This window comes from Nannospalax galili, unplaced genomic scaffold (genome assembly GCF_000622305.1).
Source record: "Nannospalax galili isolate Female #2095 unplaced genomic scaffold, S.galili_v1.0 scaffold142, whole genome shotgun sequence".
NCBI classification, from domain to species: domain Eukaryota; kingdom Metazoa; phylum Chordata; class Mammalia; order Rodentia; family Spalacidae; genus Nannospalax; species Nannospalax galili.
Genome location: NW_008348793.1, coordinates 1,491,713 through 1,514,833, shown reverse-complemented (window position 1 = coordinate 1,514,833; position 23,121 = coordinate 1,491,713). Strand labels below are relative to the sequence as shown.

The window sequence follows — 23,121 nt, the reverse complement described above, 5'->3', positions numbered from 1 at the left end:
CAGACAAGACTAGAAAATAACCTCCCTAATCATGCTGTAATTAAAGCACTAAACATACAGAACAAAGAAAATACATTGAAAGAGGCAGGGGTACAACACCAAGTCACAGACAAAAGCAGGCCCTTCAGCATAACATTGCAGTCTTTAAAAGCCAGGAGGGATTGGAACAACATATTTCACATTCTGAAAGACGAGAACTGTCAACCTAGGCTATTATACTGAGCAAAGCTATCAGTCACAACTGAAGGAAAATATACATAAATTATAAATTACACAAATGGACTCAAGGACACATGTCACATGGTCATCTAGATAGATGCAGAAAAAGGCTTTCAGCAAAATCCAGTATGTTGCCATGTTTTTAAAAAAATAATTTAAGGTGGCTCTTGGTGGGCGTGGCCAGTAATGGAGGCTCTGAGAACGTGGGCTATGGCTGTGGCAATGGAGAGGAGTTGGAAGGACGAAGAGGAGGAGGAAGAGGAGGCTGAGCAGTTCATGTTGGTGGAATTGTCAGGAATTACTGATTCAGACTTTCTCTCGAAATGTGAAAATAAATACAAGGTTTTGGGAACTGACACTGAAAAGGCCTATTCTGCAGTGGACAGCTATGTCTTTGCTGGGGAATGTGAAGATACTCTTGGAACCTGTGTTATATTTGAAGAAAGCGTTGAACATATGGATCCAGAAGAGAAAGATAACACAGTGCTGAAATACAAATGCCATACAATGAAGAAGCTCAGCATGATGAGAACTCTTCTGACAGAAAAGAAGGAAGAAGGAGAAGAAAACACAGATGGGGTGGAATGGCTGCAGATGAAGGGCAATGATTTCTCCTATTGACCCAACATCATTTGTAGCTTTCTACATGAAAATGAAGATGAAGCTACAGCTCTGTGGGAGACAGGCTTGAGCCTAGGGTGATATTGCAACTGTCAGGGTCACGTGGTTTCCAGGAATCTAGGCTCTGTAATCTGAAACCCAGTATGCTAATGAGGCATCCTACTGGCTATTCTGTGATAGGATGTTAAGTCTGTTATGCTAATAAGATGATGCTAATAAGGTATCCTACTTGCTGTACTGTGATAGGATGCTAAACCTATTATGCTAATGAAGCATCTTACTTGCTGTGCTGTGATTGGACCACTACCCCTATATAAGCTTGTGCCTTCCTGCAATAAGCCAGACCTGTGTCACTGAACCTGGTCTCCTGTGTCTAAATGTGGCTCTGCTGACACAGTCTCCTCACCAGCCCTGGGGTCTGGGATTGGGCGACGGCAGCGACGACCATGAAGGTGAACCGGACAGATGGCTGCAGGGAACAGTGCTTCCTGGACCTCTTGTTGATACCTCTTCATCTGAGAAAGTTCTGTTTTCATGAAAACTCAAGATGGAAATATTTCTCATATTAACCAGTTATGAACTTTTTAAAAAGAGGTTTTGTGTAAAATAATTGACTGTGTAGCTTTCAGTTGGCTCACCATTTTGTTATTGTTGACCATACACATATCCTCAGTTATGTACCAGAATCATGCAAAACCAGGCTTGAATCAAATTTTTTAAAAATTAAAAATTTTTCGTAAATCAGCCTTATGTAATCTTAACAATCAAATCAAGCAAAAAAGACCTTGGATAGGAAAGCAATCTTTTTTGTTTGTTTTTTGTTTTTTGTTTTTTGAGATAGCATCTCTCAATAGCCCAGGTGGCCTGGAACTCATAGAGATCCACCTGCCTTAATCTCTAGTTCTGTGATTAAAGACACACACCACCACACCTGGCAAGCAAAGCAATCTTGAGAAAAAAGAACAATGCTAAAGGTATCACCTTACCTGATTTCAAATTATACTACAGTGTCACAGTAGCAAAACAGCATGGTATTGGCACAAAAACACATTGATCAGTGGAATAGAACAGAGGATCCAGATATGAGGTCACATCTACCTACAGTCACCTGATTTTGACAAAGAGACCAAAATTATACATTGGAGAAAAGAGCATCTTCAACAAACGGTGCTGATAAAAGTGGTGTCTACATGTTGTAGAATGAAACTAGATCTTTATCTCTCACCAGAATGAACCAAAAACCAAAATGGATTAAGGACCTTAACATAAGACCTGAAACAGAAACTGTTAGAGGAAAAAATAGGGCATACACTTCCAGATATGGATATAAGTAGGGCTTGCTGAATAGGATTCCAGTTACTCCAGGAATAAAGCCAATGATTAACAACTTGGATCTCATGAAGTTAAAAAAGTATTTTTGAGACAGCCTCTGCTGGGGGTAGGGGCTGAGACCTCAGCACAATGCTTCATAGCATATGGATTCAGCCTCCACATCGTGGGGGCCAAACATTAGAAGGAAGCCTGAGCGTACCTGATTGGAACCTGACTTGGGCCTCTGTGGGACCTCGTGAGTAGCTGATCTGAAGCCATCAGTTTCCTCCAAAATAAAATCTGAAAAAACCTAAAAACCTACATCAAGCAGCTTTACATACCCAGTAACAAAACAAACAAGGTACATCACTAATACAAATAGAAGCAAACTTCAACTCAAGAAAGGAAGGCTTGAGTTTCTTACCAGAATCACAAACAACAAAAGAAATCCACATGCCAAAAATGCAACGGAAAATGAATAACAGGGAAACCAAAGCACTATGTCCCCACCAAACTCCACCAGTCCTGTAGGAGAGTGGGTACAAGGAGATCCCCCTAGAGATAACCCAGGACTCAGAATTTAAAAGAACAGTCATAAACACGATCAAGGAATTCAACCAATTTAAAGAACACACAAACTGATAAATCAAAGAACTAAAGAAGATAGGGATAAACTTCTGACTGAATTCACAAAAAGAGACAGAAACATTGAAGAAAACTCAGGCTGAAATGAAGAAGGAAGTGAAAAGCTCAGTAAGTCAACCTGAAACAACAGGAAAAATCCTCACCACTAGAATGAATGAAATGGAAAAGAGATCAACACTGGAGGATAAAGTTGAAGAACTGGACCACTCAAGCAAAGAGTATGAAAACATTTTAAAAACACAGGAATGGAATATGCCCGACTTTGGTCTAGAAGATGTGGGACACCATGAAAGGCCAAATCTACATATCATAGGCATAGAGGAAGAAGAAGAATTTCAGGTTAACGGTATTGACTAGATCTTAAACAGGATTGTAGAACTTCCAAAAACTAAGGAAAGACATCTCCAGACAAATACAGGAAGCACATAAAACACCAAATAGACAGGACTAGAAAAGAAACTCCCAATGGCATATCATAGTAAAAACACTGAGTGTACAGAACAAAGAGAGAATACTGAAACCTGAAAAAGAAAAAGAACAACTCATATATAAAGGAAAACCCATCAAAATTACAACTGACTTATCAATGCAAACTATGAAAGCCAGAAGAACCTGGACCAAGATATTTCCAGTTCTAAATAACCATAGATGCCAACCCAGAATACTTTACCAGCAAAAATGTCTACTATAGTTGAAAGGGAAAGAAAAAATTGTTCAAGACACAAATAGGCTGAAAGAATACATGTCCACAAAACCAGCCCTTCAAAGAATATTTGAAGCAATAAAAAGAATAGAATAGAGAAATGAAGAACTATACCCCAGGAGCAACGAAAGAAACTAAATGAAGGTATAATCATGAAAACACAAAATTAGACAAAGAAAGCAAACAGCAATCAAAATGATGGCAACTAATACACTTTTCAATTATAACTTTAAATATCAATGGACTGAACTCCTCAGTCAAAAGACACAGACTAATTGAATGGATTAAGAAACAAAATTCATCTTTTTGTTGTCTGCAAGAAATACATCTCACCTTAAGCGAAAAGATGGAAAAAATATTTCAGGAAAATGACACTAAGAAACAAACAGGGGTTGCAATTCTAATATCTGATAAATTAGACTTCAAACTAAGACTAATCAGAAGAGCTAAAGAGGGTCACTTCATTTTGATCAAAGGAACAATTAACCAAGAAGATATTACAACCCTGAACATGTATGCACCAAACTCTGGTGCACTCAAATTCATAAAAATAACACTATAGGACTTTAAGGCACAAATTAACCCCAACTCAGTAATAGTAGGGGACTTTAATCCCCACTGTCTTCATTAGACAGGTCAACTGGACAAAGAATAAACATAGATATTTGAATTAAATGATACCATACATCAAATGGACCTAACAGACATCTTCCAAATATTCTACCCAAGCACCAAAGATTACACTTTCTAGTCAGCACCGCATGACACTTTCTCAAAAATTGACCACATACTGGGGCACAAAACAAACCTCAAAAAATACAAGAAAATTGAAATAATTCTATGAGTTCTATCAGGCTACAATGAATTAGAGCTCAAAATCAATATTGGAAGAAGCCCTAGTCACTACAGGAACTCATGGAGCTTGAACAACACATGGCTAAACAATGAGTGGGTCAAAGGAGAAAGTAAGAAAGAAATAAGAGAATACCTGGAATTCAACAAAAAGGACAATACAACACAACAAAACTTCTGGGACACTTTAAAAGCAGTCCTAAGAGGGAAGTTTATAGCTCTAGGTGCCTATATTAAAAAAAATCAGAAAGAGCACAAATAAATGGCTTAACATTGAAACTCAAGACTCTGGAGAGGCAAGAACAAACAAAACCCAAACCCAGCAGAAGAGAAGAAATAACAAAAATCAGAGCAGAAATTAATGAAATAGAAACAAAGAAAACAATATAAAGAATTGGTGAATCTAAGAGCTGCTTCTTTGAAAATCCAAACAAGATAGACAGACCCTTAGCCCAGCCAACCAAAAGAAAGAAAGAGCAAATCCAAATCAACAAAATCAGAGGTGAAAGGGGAAGTATCACAACAGACACCCAAAAGATCCAGAACATTACAGGGGAATACTTTAAAAATGTATACTCTCACTCTGGAGGCAGAGGCAGGCAGATCTCTGTGAGTTCAAGGCCAGCCTGATCTACATAGTGAGTTCCAGGACAGCTGGGGCTACAGGGAGACCCTGTCTCAAAAAGACCAAAAAAATAAAAAATAAAAAAATAAAAAGCTTATACTCTATTAAATTTGAAAACCTAAAAGAAATGGATGTATATCTAAAATTATGGGAACCACCAAATTTAAACCAAGAATAGATCAACAGTTTAAACAGACCCATAACATATAAGGAAATTGAAATACTAATACAAAGACTCCCAACTAAAAAAAGCCCAGGCCCAGATGGATTTACAGCAGAATTCTACCAGACATTTAAAGACCTCCAACCAATACTACTTAAACTATTCAAAATGATAGAAACAGAAGGAGAGTTCCCAAATTCCTTTTATGAAGCCATCATCACTCTAATACCCAAACCAGGTAAAGACACAACCAAAAAAGAAAACTATAGATCCGTAGCCTTAATGAACATAGATGCAAAAATTACCAACAAAACACTTGCAGACCGCATACAGGTGTACATCAAAAAGATCATTCACCATGATCAAGTAAGGCTTTATTCCAGAGATGCAGGGATGGTTCAATATACGCAAGTCAATAAATGTCACCAATTATATACATGGACTCAAAGACAAAAACCATCTCAATACTTGCAGAAAAGGATTTTGACAAAATTCAGCACGCATTCATGATAAAAGTTCTAAAGGAACTAGGACTGGAGGGAACATACCTCAACATAACTAAGGCTATATACAACAAACCCACAGTCAACATCATTCTAAGTGGAAAAAAACTGGAAGCATTTCCACTAAAATCAGGAACCAGACAAGGCTGTCCACTATCTCCACTCCTTTTTAATATAGTGCTTGAAACTCTTGGTAAAGCAATAAGACCAGAGAAGAAAATTGAAGGAGTACTAATTGGGAAAGGAGAGGTCAAATTACTACTTTTTGCAGATGATACGATACTACACCTAAGAGCAAAAATTCCACCAGAAATCTCTGAAAACTGAGCAATACTTCAGTAAAATGGTAGGGTGGAAAATTAGTCTACAAAAATCAGTAGCCTTTCTATATACCAATAACAAGCCATTGGAGAAAGAATACAGGGAAACCCTCCCATTCATCATAGCTGCAAAAATAAAATAAAATATCTTGGAATAAACCTGACCAAAGGCATTAAAGACCTCTACAATGAAATTTTAAATCCTTAAAGAAAGAGATTGAGGAAGACATCAGAAGATGGAAGGACCTCCCATGTTCATGGATTGGAAGACTTAATATTGTGAAATTGATCATCCTACTAAAACCAATATATAGATTCAATGCAATCACAATAAAAATCCCCATGAACCAAAGCAACCCTGAGCACAAAGAGCAATGCTGGGGGATTACTATACCAGAGTCAAGCTGTATTACAGAGTTATAATCATATAAAACAACATAGTACTGACACAAAAATAGACACATAGATCAATGGAATGTCATTGAAGACCCAAACCTGAGTAAACACAATTTCAGCCATCTGATATTTGACAAAGGTGCCAAGAACACAAAATGGAGGAAGGACAGCATCTTCAGCAAATGGTGCTGGCAAAACTGGATCTCCACGTGTAGAAGAATGAAAATAGATCCTTATCTTTCACTTTGCACAAAAGTCAACTCCAAATGGATCAAAGCCCTCAATTTGACACTCAAAACGCTGAAACTATTAGAAGAAACATTGGCAGTTAAGATATAGGTGTAGGAAGGACTTTCTAAATCAGACACCAGTTGCTCAGGAATTAAGGTCAACAGTTAACAAATGGTACCTCATTAAACTGAAAAGCTTCTGTACAGCAAAAGAAACAATCAAGAAAGTAGAGAGAAAACCTAGAGAGTGTGAAAAAGTCTTCACCAGTGATACATCTGATAGAGGTTTAACATCCAGAAAATATAAAGAACTCAAAAGAGAAAAAACCAAAAATCAAATGACCCAATTAAAGACAGGTTAAAGTTCTAAACAGAGAGTTCTCAAAGGAAGAAATAAAGATGGCTAAGAAACATCTTAAAACATGTTCAACATCATTGGTAATTAGGGAAATGCAAATTAAAAACACCCTAAGGTTTCATCTTACCCCAGTCAGGCTGGCTAGGATCAAGAGAACAAATGATACCAAATGCTGGCAAGGATGTGGAGAAAGGGGAACATTCATTCACTGTTGGTGGGATTGCAGACTTGTGCAACCTCTATGGAAAGCAGTGTGGAGAACTCTTATGAAACTAAAAATGAACCTACCATATGACCCAGTTATACCACTCCTTGGCATATACCCAAAGGACTCATCCTATTGCAGAGACACTTGTACAACCATGTTTGTTGCTGCTCTTTTCACAATAGCTAAGAGATGGAAGCAACCTAAGTGTCCCTCAGCTGACAAGTGTGGTACGTTTATACAATGGAGTTCTACTCAGCAGTAAAGAAAGATGAAATAATGAAATTTGCAGGTAAATGGATGGATGTAGAAACTGTTATTCTAAGTGATGTAACACAGACTCAGAAAAACAAAAGAAGTATGTTCTCTCTCAATTGTGGATCTTAGCACCAAATCTTTATAAGTGGGTGCATATCCTGATGCAACTGCTGGGACCAGGATTATGGAAGGGAATCAGAGACGTAAAGGAAAAGAAGGAACCTGAGAGAGAAGAATGGTAAGAGAAAGGTGTTACTAAGGGAGAAATATGCAAAAAGGGGGTAAAGAGAAGGGGGAAGGAGGGCTATACAAAGAACTATGGGAATAAACAGGGAAAATTCTCCTGATACACAGGAAAAAAAACAAAAAACAAAACAAAACAAAAAAATAACTCTTAAGCACAAAAGGAACCCTACGGGGGTGGAAGAAACCCCACCAGAAGCCATACAGTTATTAAATGAAAATCTCAGTGCCAGAGGTGGGTTGCCCCACCATGAGCTGTTTGTTGGTCAGAGGGGCCCTAGAGATCCCCCCAAACAATAAAGGCCATTGCTAAAAATGTTGGTTGTACACCAGAAGTGGATGGTCAAACCCTATTACTGAAAACACCACATGATATGAGTGTGGGAGAGGGAGAAATCAAACTTAGACTAAGCTGGAAACTCCCTGACACTGGATGGGTGGCTTCCATAATGTCAGATGACATGCAGATGGCTGGGGGAAAATCATCCCCTATAATTTTGCTCAATGATGGACCCAGCATGCTGCACTATCAACAAACCAAAACAAGATGTTCCTGCTGGTGCAATAGTGGTGCGTCTAGTGTATGTACAACCAGAAAATTTTTGATTGGATATAATGACTGCTACTTGGAGTGGAACACACATCTTGTACTGTAGATCTGGCCAATCCCCTGTGGCAGTGGAGGATATAGGCCCTAGTGGGGAACCACTGCAGTTTTTTTGTTGGATGGATGTGATGCACCTGCTAAAGCTTGTAAGGAGTCAGTGGGGGAGTCAGTTACACCCCCACCCACCCAATCAGTTGACCTTAGTTGACCTTAGCATGTGGAGTAGGGATATATAAGCCAAGAATGCCATGAGGCACCTCTCTTCCTATTTTATGTGGCTGTTGGGAAGTCACGGGATCTGTATTTGAGTGTGAACTTTCCAGTGTAGCTGTAAATGGGGGGGGGGGTGCACTTTTCTGTAAAAAAAAAAAAACAAAAACAAATAAACAAACCATTGTATGCTCTGTTAGCAAGCCCAACAAAATCTTTAGGATTAAAAAAAAAAATAGAAAAACAGCAGAGCTAATGGAAACCTTCATTATTCCACCAAAGTTGACCCCATGTTGGCAAATCCTTTGGTCTTTGATTTCTTATTCCTATTTTCCCCCCTTCAATAAACTTCATTGTGCATATGTTTTTATGTAACCTGCTTCACGTTATTTCTGGAAAAATGTGTTAAAAAATTGCCTCTTTGGAATAAAAAAACTTAAAAACAAAGTATTTGTACAGTAAAGAAAACTGTCAATTGACAGAATTGGAAACCTGCAGAATGGGAGGAAACCTTTACCAGCTGTACATCTGATAGAGGATTGCTATCTAGAATATACAAAGAACTCAAGAAACTAAACATCAAGGAAACAAACAACCCAATTAAAAAATAGGTTATAGAACTGAATGGAGAGTTCTCAAAAGAAGAAACGCAAATGGTTAATAGGCATTTTAAAAAGTGTTTAGCATCATTAGTCATCAGGGAAATGTAGATCAAAACTACTTTGAGATTCTATCTCACCCCATTCAGAATGGCTTATCATCAAGAAATCAAATGAAAACAAATGCTGGTGAGGATGTGGGGAAAGGATAAACTTTATCCACTCTTTGTGGAAGTTTAAATAGGTGCAACCACTATGGAAATTAGACAGAACTTTCTCAAAATGCTAAAAATAGAACTACCATATGACTCAGCTCTACCACTCCTGGTCATATACTCAAATTATTATTTCCTATTACAGTGATATCCATGCTCAGTAAAGCACCAATTCACAATAGCTAGGAAATGGAATCAGCCTTCATGTCCATCAGCTGCTGAAGGAACAACAAAAATGTGGTGCATTTACACAACAGAATTCTATTCAGCAATAAGGAAAAATGAAATGTGCAGGGAAAAAATGGAGCTGGAAAATATAGTAAGTGATATAACTCAGGCCCAGAAAGACAAATGCTACACGTGCTCTCTCATAAGTGGATCTTAAATTTGAGTTTTATGATTTGTGTTTTTAACATGGAATGTCTGTAAAGGTTACAAAGCCAGAAAGGGCCCATGAGAAGAGTGAGAGGAAGAGGCTGTGACATGGGGAAGGGAAGTTAGAACACATGTGATATTAAAACAGACGGGGAGACTCCCAGGGATTAAAAATTTAAGCAGGGATGGGGCAGGTGGATGGGGGAGAGGAAAGATGGGTGGTGGGTTAACCAAAACTATGTATGTATGAAATCTTCTTCCTGATGGTTATCATTCATTGTGTTGGAAGATGTGATGCAAGCTGCTGGGGGAGAAAAGATATCAAGGGTCTTACCCCGTGCTGGACCCTGCGTGTTACAATATTGACATCCCAGACAAAATGTGCCATTGGTGCAAAACTGGCATGACTGTTATGGGGTTAACCAACTGCGTTCTGGTTGTATTTGAGGCCTATTCCACAGGAAGGAATTCAGGCCTGTAACTGTAAATCTGGTCAAAAGCTCAAGGCTGCTGAGGTCATAGACCCTAGCAGGTAATTTACTACTGGTGGTTTGCTAAATGTTCATGTTGTTAAACTGCCTTTTAAATGTTTACATTTATACCCAACCTTAGTCCAATAAACTTTTGCAGAGACTCATAACTGGTTATAGTGCTGAGAGTAAGTGACTGTTGAATGCTCACCCCTATATCAACTCTCCCCTCCCTCTGCCAAGGCTCAGGGAACATGGTGGAAGCAGGCGTGGAAAGAATCCAATAGCAATGAGGATGAGGGGGAAGGCTGTGAAGTGCTGACTTCTGAACATGGCATGGCGCAGCTGTGGTTACCTGCACACGATCAAGGCAATGAACATCCTGCCACAGAGAGGGGAGGGGTTCATGCGGTCCTGCCTTCTGGGTCCTCTAGTTAAGGAGCTATTTGAAGTTGATGACTCCTGCAAAAGGGAGAGTCAACTTTCTTCAGGGGTGTAGCCCCTGAGTGGTTCCCCATGCTGTAATGGGTAGTCCCCATACTGATGCACATGTAGGCACCACTAATTAGACTCAGTGAGCTATAAAAAAAAGGGACATCAAAGTGGCAGGGTAGGTGTTGGGGAGAGATCTCAGGGGAGGCAGGGGAGTGGAGTGGATATAGTAAATATACATGTATAAACTTGTTAAAAATAAAATTATTTTTTAAAGTCTAAATTGTTTTGAACATAAAATTAAATCTTTAAAACATATTCCAAATATTTTCTGAGACGTTTTCTTTCTCTTCAACAGAATGAAATAGCAAAAGTCATACATATAGGAAAAAACAAATGATAGCTATCAAAAATTGAAATTATCAAAAAAAGACATTGGTTTTACATGCAATAAATGATTTTTTTAGTTTCAGAGTGGTATTTGCAGAGTAAAATGCCAGTGCCTTGACACACAGTAAGCACTTAATAAAGGAGACTTATCATTGTCAGTATAAAAATAAATGTATTTGTAGCCAGGCGTGGTGGTGCTTGCCTGTAGTCCTAGCACTTGGGAGGCAGAGACGAGTAGATCTCTGTGAATTCAAGGCCTGCCTGATCTACATAGTGAGTTCCAGGCCAGCTGGGGCTGCAGGGAGACCCTGTCTCAAAAAGACTAAAAAAAATGTATTGTGTATATTATTTGAAGTATAATTACTATAAGTTGTAAAACCCACTTAAAAGTATCTATATGAATATAACTTCAGCTGCCCTTACATTTTAAATATGCTTCTTTCTTAAAATACAGATAGTCATCTCTTTCCTTCATTCATAAAAAGAAAAGCTGATTGGCAGTGCTTTTGCCCCCGGGAGCATGGTGGGGTGTGAACTGTGTGCTTACTTGTTTGCAGGACGGCTAGCATCCCCAGACAAACCCCTGGACCAAGTTTAATGGCTTTTTTTTCTCTTAGAGGAAAAGCCTTATGGGTTTTTCCCCATAAGGAGCAATTATTGTTTCCATTAGGAGCAATTATTCTTTTGTGTATATGAATGTATACATGCTCTTGTATGTGTACATTTATGTATGGTGGGCATCCATGTGCTTACATGTGAGTTGGAGGCCAGAGGTCGACGCCAACCTTGTTTTCCACTTTTACTTTTAAATTTTTAAGAGATTTATTTTATGTGTATGAGTGTTTTGCCTATATATATGTAAGTGCACCTCTGTTGTGCAGACCCTGTGGAGGCCAGAAGAGGATGTTGGATCTTCTGGAACTGGAGTTACAGTCAGTTATTAGCTTCCATGTGGATACTGGGAGCTGAATCTGTGTCTTTGGAAAAGCAGCCAGTGCTCTTAACTGCTCAGCTATCTCTCCAGTCCCCACTTTTACTTTTTGAGACAGGGTCTCTCAATGGTCATAGTGCTCACTGATTTGGCTGACTGATTTGAACTGCCTGTACAGTGGAGCCCCAGGCATCCTGATGTCTCCAGTGCATGGCAAGTACTTTACTGACTGAACCATCTCCTCAGCCCAAAGAGCAACTCTTCTTAGGTGCATGTATACTGTCCAGTATTCTCAAACTCCTAGTGAGTTTTGAAGATACCTTTCTGTGACAGCTTCTAAACACATTAAATATCCTTGCCAATCAAAGTTAAATCACAATAGAATAGGAGAATGCAATATGAGGAATGTGACTTGCTGGCCTAAAATCCAATAATAATTATTTTTCTGCTCATTATATTCCTAAGCTTATTATATTCTACATCTTTTGATTCAAGTCTTGGCCCTAGGGAAATTGCTTACCCCATTGCTCATGAGGGAATTTAAGATTTACTGCCAACTCATGATTATGCGGGGGGTTTTTGTTTGTTTGTTTTTAAAAAACATGATCCCAGGGCTGGAGAGATGGCTCAGCAGTTGGGAGCACTGACTGTTCTTGAAGAGGACCCAGGTTCAATTTGCAGTACCCACATGGTGGCTGACAACCATGCATAACTCCAGTTCCAAGGGATCCAAAGCCGTCTTCTGACCTCCACGGCCATTGCATGACATGGGTTCACTATAAAGTTGTGAAATAAACTGCCTTGTTTTTGCTACTCTGAATTGCCAGTGCTCTTATTATAAAGTAAGGGTCTTTGATTCTCACACTCATTCTTTATTAAGTTCTTTTACTTCTCTCTCCAACCCCAAGTTTGCCTTCATTTTGGTATTCTATAAATATTTGTTGACTATTCCATTTTTTTACATCAATCTTGACTTTTTTGTCTTTTAAAAATATTTTATATATCATTTTTATTTTATGTGTATGAGTGTATTGCCTGCCTGTATGTAAGTGCATCCATGTCTTGCAATGTTCACCAAGGTCAGAAAAGGGCATTGGATCCCCTGGAATGAAGCTAAGGACAGTTGTCAGCTGCCATGTGGGTGCTGGGAATCGAACCCGGGTCCTCTGCAAGAGCAGCCAGTGCTCTCAATTGATGAGCCATCCCTCCAGCCCCTTTTTGGGTCTTTTTGAGATAGGATATCCCTGTAGTTCTAACTGGCTGGGCCTCTCTATGAAGACCAACCTGGTCTTCATCTCATGGAGCTCCACCTGCCTCTGTCTCCAAGTGCTGGGACTAAAGACATGTGCCACCACACTCAGCATAATATTGATTTTTTAAATGCACTCATGAATTTACAAAAACGTTATGAATTACATACAAAACTGCTTAGTGAATTTTTATGTGTACTTTTAGCCTAAGATAAAAGACAGCTTTTGAAAGTAACCAAATATCTTGACCTTCACAAACACGCACACAGTGCGATGGGAAGTGGAGGGAAAAGAAGAGATCTCCCCACGACACGCATGTCTGAAGTACTTGTGCACCTATTCATTTAAAAATGCTGGAGAAAGAATGGAAAGAGAGCTCTCCAGAGCTTAAATACTTTTTTCAAAAAGTTCTAACAAATATTAATCAAAATGTCCCTCTCAAATCTGGCTTGATTTGTGTCTTAGAAATCATTTTACAAGGGCACAGCGGTCCACAGGTTTAATCCCAGCACCTGAAAGGCTGAAAGAAAGGCATGAACTACTAGACTCTCTTCCTTTACTCTTTGTTTTTTGATGGGGTCAGGGTCTTACTCTATATCCAAGCTGGCCTTGAACTTGCACCAATCCTCCTGCCTCAGCTTCCCGAGCACTGGAATGACGGGACTGATTCGCTGTGCCCTGCTCATCCTTATTCTTAATCTTGCCTGTTTTAATACTATTAAGTCTAATACAGGAAAGCACCTTTAAAAATATAATTACTAGACCAGCAATTCATAGACCTATATGTGCATATAGGCACAGTAACCTGGGCTATAACGTCCCCCTCTCCCACAAATACCTGATCCTCCATTGGTCTTATCCTCCCACTGGAAAGGGACAAACACATATCTCAGACCACAGCACCTCAAGATGCACCTCCATCTTTTTTGCTTTAGAAATCAACTTTAACCCAGGCATGGTGGCACACACCTGCAATCCCAACAACCCAGAGGCTTAGGCAAGGCTGCTGTAAGTTTGAGGCTAGCTTCGACTACATAGAAATACCAGGCCAGTCAGGGCTATATAGCAAGATTGTCTCTCAAAATAAATAAAGAAATGGATGAATGAATGAATGAATGAATGAATTTTAGTGAATCAAAGGTTTGAAGACAACTCACTTTTGAGGATCAAAGTTAACGCAGAGAGAGCCTATCTGCTTCTTGTTCTGATTCTTGCTGTCTCTCGCTCTCCCTTTTGCTCTCACTCTTTTTCTCTCATTGTAGACCTAGGCTTGAACCTAGGACCTGGTAAGCACTCTACTACTGAGTTACATTCATCCTAGCCCTCCTTTCAAATTTGGAGACAGGGTCATGTCACTAGGTTCTCCAAGCTAATACTGGTTCCTTTCTACAGCCCAGGCCAGTCTTGGATTTCTGATCTTCCTCCCTTAACCTCCTGAGTAAGTGGGCTATAGGCTTGTACCACCAGGCCTGGCTTGTTCAAACAGCTGTTTTCTCTGTCAGGGAAGGCTGTTTTCCTCTGCTGAGTGGGCTAGTTCAGGAGGGACCCACACATGGAATGAGGAGGGATAAAGGTGAGTCCTTCCTAGTCAGCCCAATCGGTCAAATCAACCTGGTGACCAATGGGGTGAGATGGCACAATGTCGTCACCCTGGCATCCTTGTTCTGTACAGACTTTGAGTGAGGCAGCTCTTACCCATGTGTTTTGTTGATCTTTCATTACATTATTTGTACATACTATATTGTTAGGGGTAAATAAAATATTAGGATCTTCTCCTATAATACATAAAGTACATGAACTTCCTTTGACTTGTGAAAAATTTACAGTTCTATTTATTTTCATTTTAAAAACCTAATTAGAGTGTTTATTTTTACACCATAGACTTGGGCTGTTCTCAACCTTGATTTAAGAAGTTTCTTTGTGCAGTGGGCAGCAGTCAGTGCAGAGACACATAATTGATCAAAACTGGTAATAAGAAACTGAGTGCTCAGCCCGAAATGGGACATCTTCATCAAAGACTATCTTCCCACGGTTCAGTGAGCATCAGGGAAGAGGAGACAGAAATAATGTAAGAGCTGGAGGGTGGGGAGCTCTGAAAGCTGTCTTCTGGGCATAGCATGGCTCTCACACGCATGAACTCAGCAGCTCTGGTTATCTGCAGAAGACCTTCACAAGACCAAACCAACCCAAATCCCAGCATAGATGAGGGAGGTTCTCATAAGGCCTCACCCCTAGCTGAGGAGTTATTGGCAGTTGAAAGATGCTGCAAGGAGGAAGGATCGTTCTTTCTGGAGGGTGTGGCTACTGGTAGGTTTCCCTTGTTCCAGTGGAAGGCCCCACACCCACATGGGCAGCACTCAGTGGACTTAGTGGGTTAGCAAAAGCAAATTAAAAAACTATGCCAAAATAGATGTGAAGTTGGTAGGGGATCCTGTTGTGGGGGGTATGCAGGGATTTGGAGGAGAAAGAGGAGTGGATATGACCATATTTCATCATATATGTGCATGAAATTATTAAAAAGAAAGAAAAAAATGAAAGCTAGTTAGAAGACCAGAGAGGTGGCTCAGGAAGACAGAGGCACTTGCAAGGCTGGTAACCCAGTTCAATCTCTGTATCCTATAACACGGCAAAAGAGCAGCTTCCCAAGAGTCATCCTCTGTCCCTTACCCCAGAGTGCCCCCGCCACACTAAAATAAACAACATTTTAAAAACTAATTATAGAATTGGGCATGGGGGCACACATGTAACTGTAGTGCTCAGGAGGCTGAAGCAGAAAGATTGTTATGAATTTGAGGCCGGCTTGGGCTGCATTGACTCTGTCTCAAAAAAAGAAAAAACTTTTAAAAAGAAAAGAAAAGCTAATTAGCAAAGTGCTTCAGAATTCTCCTTTAGCCTAGATCCTAAGATAAGAATGTTTTGATTACTGCCAGGGAGATTTCAGTTAGTTATTAGTAAGAACAATTTTGATCAAAGATAACAGGTCCCCACCGCCAGGGGCAGTCAGACAATTCCTTCTCCCAGAGGTAGGAAGAAAAACGGCCAAAGAACTAAGGATATTTTATTTTATATTTTATTATTTTATGTGTATGCGTGTATTGCCTGCATGTAGGTAAGCGCACCTGTGTCGTGCAATGCTTGAGGAGGACAGAAGAGGCTGTCGGATCCCCTGGAACTGGAGTTAGGACAGTTGTTAACTGCCATGTGGGTGCTGGGATTCGAACCTGGGTCTTCTGCAGGAACAACCACTGTTCTTAACCACTGAGCCATCTCTCCAGCCCCCAACTCTATTCTTAAAAATATTTATGTGCATCCTTGGCTAGAGACAGAGGATCTGATAAAACCAGGTCTCAAGGCTCCTTTTATTCTTCAATTTAAAAAGCAAACAACAAAAATCTTGGAAGCAAATTGCTTTTTCCATAAGTATTGCTTGGGAGGGTGGACTGGGAAACCTTTCCAGTGAGGGAGAGAGTCTGCTGCCACCTGCTGGACATTAAAAGTCAGGTCGGCTCCCTTGGTGCTTTAGTGCTTCCTGGCCGTTCCCAGGAGGCCAGCTTTGAAAATAAGACCCAGTCTGGCTGTCCCAACAGGGGTGAACAGGCAAACTCTAACGGGTTTTAAAGAATCAAGTTGACAAGTGTGAGAAGTGGGTTTTATAAGATGTAGCGCACAGTCAGTATCAGAATCACATAAGGTGTGTTAGAAGACCAATTCCTGGTTCCCGTCCAGATCTGGTAAACCAGTATCCAAGGTGGTGCCTTGGGAATCTTAATTCCACCTGGCAATAAAAGTTTGAAAACCGTGTGTTAAAACACTATAAAGAGAGCCAGGCATGGGAGCTTATACCTATAATTCCACACTTAGAAGGCAGAGCTAGCAGCTAGCTAGGAGTTTCACAAAGAAAACAAATTACGTTAGTTGATGAAGTGTCAGATTAAAATTAAAATCAAAATTTTTCTGGGTACTCCTTCCTTTGTAAGTTAATAAACACAGAAAATGTAAAAAAAATTAGAATCAAAATTTTAAAGCAATATAGTTTTGCTTTCCTTCAGTAATGCCACCCACAGTGAAGTGTGGCAATTCAGTAGGTGTTTAATGGTTTTTTGTTTTGTTTTGTTTAAGACTGTGTCCTGGAATCTCCAATCTCCTATGGAGCTAAGGCTGACCTGACTCCTCCTGCCACACCCACCAGTGCTGGGCTTGCCAGCTCAAGCCAGCATGTTAGGTGGCCTCGGTGGGCATTTCTGGGCATAGATTTCAACATCTATGGAGCCCACATTAAGCTCACATGAAGAATTATAGTTAGCCACATCTGACAAACATTAACAAGTCGTTGAGGAGGCCAGGCCACCACCAGCAGATTATGAGTGTGATTTATAAACAACAAAAATAAAAAACACAGAACACCTAATTGTGAAAAGATGGTCTGGTCTGGGCTTTAGATTAGTACCTTGTTTAAACGACCCCAGCCTATTCCGTAGTGATTTTTAGCCAGAGAGGATGGTTGTGAGGGCATTTATACTCTCGAAACCCACTAAGAAGAAAAGGACTGGAGGTTAGCAAATTCAAGACAGACAACCAGTCGTGTTTAGTTTTTAACTCTAACTCGATGTCACAAAAGGAAAACTGAGTCAGTTTAATTGGATTTGAAACAAAAAGTATTCCGGATCCAGATAAAGTTTCCAGAATAGAGGCTTGTTTAGATTTTTGTTTCTTTTTAAGATCAATCCTGACTTCTGCTTCTGACTCAGAAACATTCTATAAGCAGCAGAAAACCCCACAAAAATTCCCCGAGTTTTACAGGCAGCTGGAATGTTAAGCCTCTCCTTGCACCAGTCACTTCTGAGAACTGTTTTCACAGCTTGCCCTGGGAGCTGGGAGCCTGAGCTATTCCGTGAGCTTTCTCTCTTTCTGTTTTTGGAAAGTGATCATGCCTCTTGGGCAAGGAGATCAATTACTCCAAACAGGTCAGGTTGCTGACCCTTTGTCCTAGGAGGAAGCTGAAGAGACATGAGATAAGGACAGCTGTGCGCTATGCCTCATAGGTCAGCAGGGTGCTGTGAGAACCCAGCTATTTGCTGGGCTGAAGAAGTGGGTAGCAGGGGACAGATCTGCCAATTGCTCCACTTTCTGTACAATAGGCCTAGTCAAGCTTCAGCAGTCTCACCGGAGACTTACTCAGAACACCCCCATTCTACTTTGAGAATATATTTGATTTACAAACAGTTCCCCCTAGAAGTACTCTCCATGCTGCTGAGTGCATCACATTTGTCCTATTGACACTGGCATTTGAATTGAGTGCCAGCCTCAGAATCTTAAATCAGGGTCTTGTTTGTCTGTGTTTTGCATCATGGTCTCATTTTCGCACATTGCTAAAATGTACTATGCCAAATGCCCTATGCCAGCACATCTGATGAGCACAAAGCATAAAACTCTGGTAAATAAACTGAATAGAGTAAGCACATATGATGGGAGTGATGACACATCTGTAACTAAAGCAATAGGCTAAGGCCAGAGCAACATGAGTTCAAGGCCAGCCTGAGCTTTATAAAGCAAGAATCCATATAAAAAACAAACAAAAACAAAAATGCACAAAGCAGGTTGAATATAGAGTGAGCTATAAAACTTCCTTAAGAAACAATGATCTTTCCATGAAATATTCCAGGGCTTAGATTTCTAAGATCAATATGAGATTTATAAAGATGAACAGGGGGCTGGAGAGATGGCTCAGCAGCTAAGAGCACTGGCTGCTCTTGCAGAAGACCTGGGTTCGAATCCTAATACCCACATAGTGGCTAACAACCCTCTGTAACTCCAGTTTCAGGGGATCAGATGCCCTCTTCTGACCTCCTCAGGCACTGTATGACATGGGTGCACTTACATACATATAGGCAATACACTCATACACATAAAAATAAACATAAAATAAAATATTTAAAGATATAGACAGGGACTCTAGGCCAGGTTAGACTCAAACTCCCTATGTGGCTTCGTATGACTTTGAATTCCTGATCTTCCTGTTTCAGCCTCCCAAGCACTAGGATTGCAAGTATATTCTGCCACACCTAGTTTTATGTAGTGCTATGGATCAAACCCAGGGCCTTGTGCAAAGCATTCTAACACTGAACCACATACACTCCCACCCCTGTGTCTGTTTTTCCATTTTAGTTGTGGTGGTTCTCTTTAATGAGATTCTTGGAAACAAAGAACATGAAAGAATTTGTCAACATTTCCGCTTGGAAGTTTCCCTTGGTAGCTCTTGTTTATGGCATGCTGTTTATGGTGATATTAATATCTAACATGCATTAAGTGCTTTCTATATGCCAGGTGCTGTTTTATACATATAATGCATATGGATTCATTTAAGTTTCATAACAATTTGCAAGACACACCTCTCATTGTGTTTACTTCACAGCTGAGGAACTGAGGTATGAAGTGTCAGGATCATTTGTTTAAAGTCTTGCAACTAGCAAGGGCAGGGCAGGATTCATATGCAGGCAGCTTGACTCCAAGTCCACACTCTTAACCTACTATAAAATGGACCTCTGATCTGGGAGTAGTTGCCTATGTTTGTAATCTCAGCACTCAGGATGTTGAGGCAGGAGGATCACTACAAGTTTGCAGGCCAGCCTGGTCTATGTAGTGAGTTTCACGCCAGTAAGGCTATATAGTGAGACTCTATCTCAAACAAAAAATTGCCTCTGTGTGCTCAGAGTACAAGCATTTTATCTTACACATTCCCTTGTGGTGTTCATTTAAGTGATTATTTCCTAAATCTCCTAAATCAAGTCATGACTTAGTCCCTTCTCAGCACTGGGGATTGAACACAGGACCTCTCATGCATGTTAAGTAAGCACTCAAAGCTATATCCTACCCCAAATCAAGGATTCTTTTTTTTGTCTTTTTAAGGAAGGGTCTCCCTGTGGCCACAGCTGGCCTGAAACTTGCTATGTAGACCAGGTTGGCCTCGATCTCTCTGAGTTCTGCCTGCCTCTGCCTCCCAAATACAGGGATTAAAGGTGTGCGCCACCACGCCTGGTGGTTTCTTTTTACTTTACAAATTTGAGGAATTTTTTTAGGCATTATTGTCACTAAAATTTGAAGGTTTTTCTTTTCATCTCTATTTTGTGGTAAGATCTTCCAGTGGGGCCTGTGTAGCAGGAAGAGTTTGCCATCTGCGCCCGGGGTGACTGCTGGCTCAGACAGAAGGGTGTCACTGTCTCAGATCTGAGTGATACTTCCTTCTACGTCATTCTGTGTAACACTGAAAATTCACGACTCTCTCATCATTTTTCTGCTTAGGATTATTTTTGAAATGCCTCAAGTTATGGGTTTGATAGTAACCCAAATTTGGAGTTGACTCACTACTTATTAGGAAATTTCCTTGAATTACATTTAGTCAGAATGGCAAAGGGACAGTTCCTTTTATGTAGTTTTCTCTGTGTACATAGGGGAGGGGTGTTTCATTTTATTCATCATTCTGGGGACTGAACACATGCTAGGAAAATGCCCTACCACTGAGCTACATCCCCAGCCCCCTGCTCTGCTTTTCTAAATCATATCCTTTGCCTGGTCTGTAAATGTGACCTATTCACACAAATACATTGTCAACTTTTATTTTTAAACTTGTAAAACAGATGCTTCTTTCTTCTGATAAGCTGTCATAGTACATGATGTTATGGGCTGTCTTATGAAAGGACCCCTTATGGGGTTCTTCTAGGGTCACTCAATGCATCCAGAGCCATCTATACAGTATATAGGGAGCTGGATGGTAAATCAGCTTGCTGAATATACAAATAGCAGGTCTCAAGAAGTGAGGCCCCAGGTCCTGTATGGAGAACAGAGGCTTGGCTGACAGACAAATATCTAAGTCTAACCCGCATCATCTGCCCACAAGCCCAAAACTATCATAAAATCTATGTTAACTCTTCTAAATCAAACCAAGGAATAATGGAAAATCTTAGAATCCAGTTGGTAGCTTTCAGTGCTAGTCACAGACCAGGCAGCAGCGCCGGGATAGCCTTTCATCTTCATTTCCAACAGCCCATTTGCTGTTTGATTGTTGTACATGTTGCTTAACCTCTCTGAGCTTCAGGTACTTCCTAAAGGGGGACAATACCTTCCTGTTCAGAGTAATTCTGAGGTAAGGAGTGACTGAAATGGCAGTGTAATTGGTTAAGAAGGCGTGGTGGTGCACGCCTTTAGTCCCAGCACTCGGGAGGCAGAGGTAGGTGGATCTCTGTGAGTTCAAGGCCAGCCTGGTCTACATAGTGAGTTCCAGGACAGCTGGGGCTACAGGGAGACCCTGTCTCAAAAAGCCCCCCCCCCCCCAAAAAAGGAAGGCAGACTGTAGGCCAGAACTGGTGGCACACGCCTTTAATGCAGAGGCAGGTGGATCTTTGCAAGTTCAAGGCCAGCCTGGTCTACAGGGAGTTTCAGGCCAGTCCCCCGCCCATCAAAAAAAAAAAAAAAAAGAGGAAAAGAAAAGCAAGCAGGCTGCATACTGAATTATGTAGGGCTCTTCCGTTCACAGTGACCTTGAGCCAGGCATCCAGCTTCTGTGCCTTGGAATCCCGTCTCTGAACCATAAAATGGGGACAAAAAATGCTATCTCCTTTACCGAGATCACTGGTCAAATGTAATATTCTATGAAAGATACTTTAGCTGATCAGTAGCTGAAAAGTTTTGCTTGGTCAGTATTATTTAATTATATAAAATACTTCACACACTTCCTGGCACATGGTAGATGCTTAAGATCAACACTCTCTCTTACCTCCTACCGTTGCCTCTAGTCCCAGGATGGTGTGTGAATGGCCACCCCATTCCACCCTCACCTGCCATCCTGAGGTGAACTGAAAACATCGGGTGACCCTGAAAACATTCCTCGCACATCAAATGTAACAAAGATTCCCTGACTTCTAAAATACATTTTGAAGAAAGAATGAAACACAACACTGTGCTCTTTGTTAGTGACTTCTGAGAAGAATATTTTTCTGATTAATCTTACAGTGCGTGTTTCTTTTCTGTGCAGGCCAACTACAATCCTTTGATTTTAAAATATTTCTCATGAATATGCTAGTAACAAGTCTCAGAGAAGTGAGGAGGCAGGTACTGAGGAATCAGGGTCTCTGCACTATGCTTTGAACATTTTTATTTTGAGTATTCCCATTAGAAGAGGGAGGAAGAAGGAAGGTTGGAAATCTGGTCTTGGGGTAATTAGGGAGCCTGAACTTATATTTGAGCAGTAATAAAGTATACCAATGTTATTGGTCAAGAATGAGATAAACAGATAATCATGTGGGTCTTTAAATGAAAATGAAAAATAAAAACAAAATTTCATGTGTCCATAATTAAAACATCACTTACGGACCCCGTGGTGGCCTAATGTCCTCTCTGACACTTGAAAGTCTGCTTCATTAGTTGGCAAACTTTTGATAGAGCCAGGAGTCTGATAAATGTCGACCTTTTCCCCATAGTCCTGGGAACTGAATTTGGGAATTTGCATTTGTACCACTGAACTATATCCCCAAGCCCAGATTTCACAATTTTAAAATTAAATCTCTCTTCACCAAACTGCCTCTGAGTAGCTCTGTGCTTTCTGAACACCAGGTGGTAGATGAGTGTTCAGACACACACACGTGCCATACAGGCATGCACTTAAACATGTCAGAAACTGACTGCACCTGATCAGGCTGGGGAAACGCTTGTGGCGCAGAGATCTCCTAGGGTATGGATGCTCATAGAATGATAACCAGGGACTGGTCATTCAGCACTTAGCCTGGCGTTCGGGTCCTGTGGGGATTTACTGTCTGCTTTGTGCTTGGAGGCCAACTCTGGTGGGAAGTCAAGAGAAGAATTTCAATGTGGCATTTTCCCAGAGTACTTGTTGACTCAGTCAGCAGCTTTGAAGTATCACAAAAATCTTTTTGTCCCCTAGAGTCCAATGACATGGGACACAAGACCAGTGAGGGTCAGTGTTTCTGGGAATACAGG

The 23,121-nt window shown here is 40.5% G+C and overlaps 1 protein-coding gene and 1 pseudogene across 1 annotated transcript in view; one reads left to right on the top strand and one right to left on the bottom strand.

The window, feature by feature from the left end:
- The window catches only part of Synpo2 (synaptopodin 2), a 207,579-nt gene that overhangs the window by 22,842 nt on the left and 161,616 nt on the right, over positions 1 to 23,121 (bottom strand). The window lies entirely within an intron of this gene.
- Positions 406 to 17,947, top strand: LOC115072505 (annotated as a pseudogene).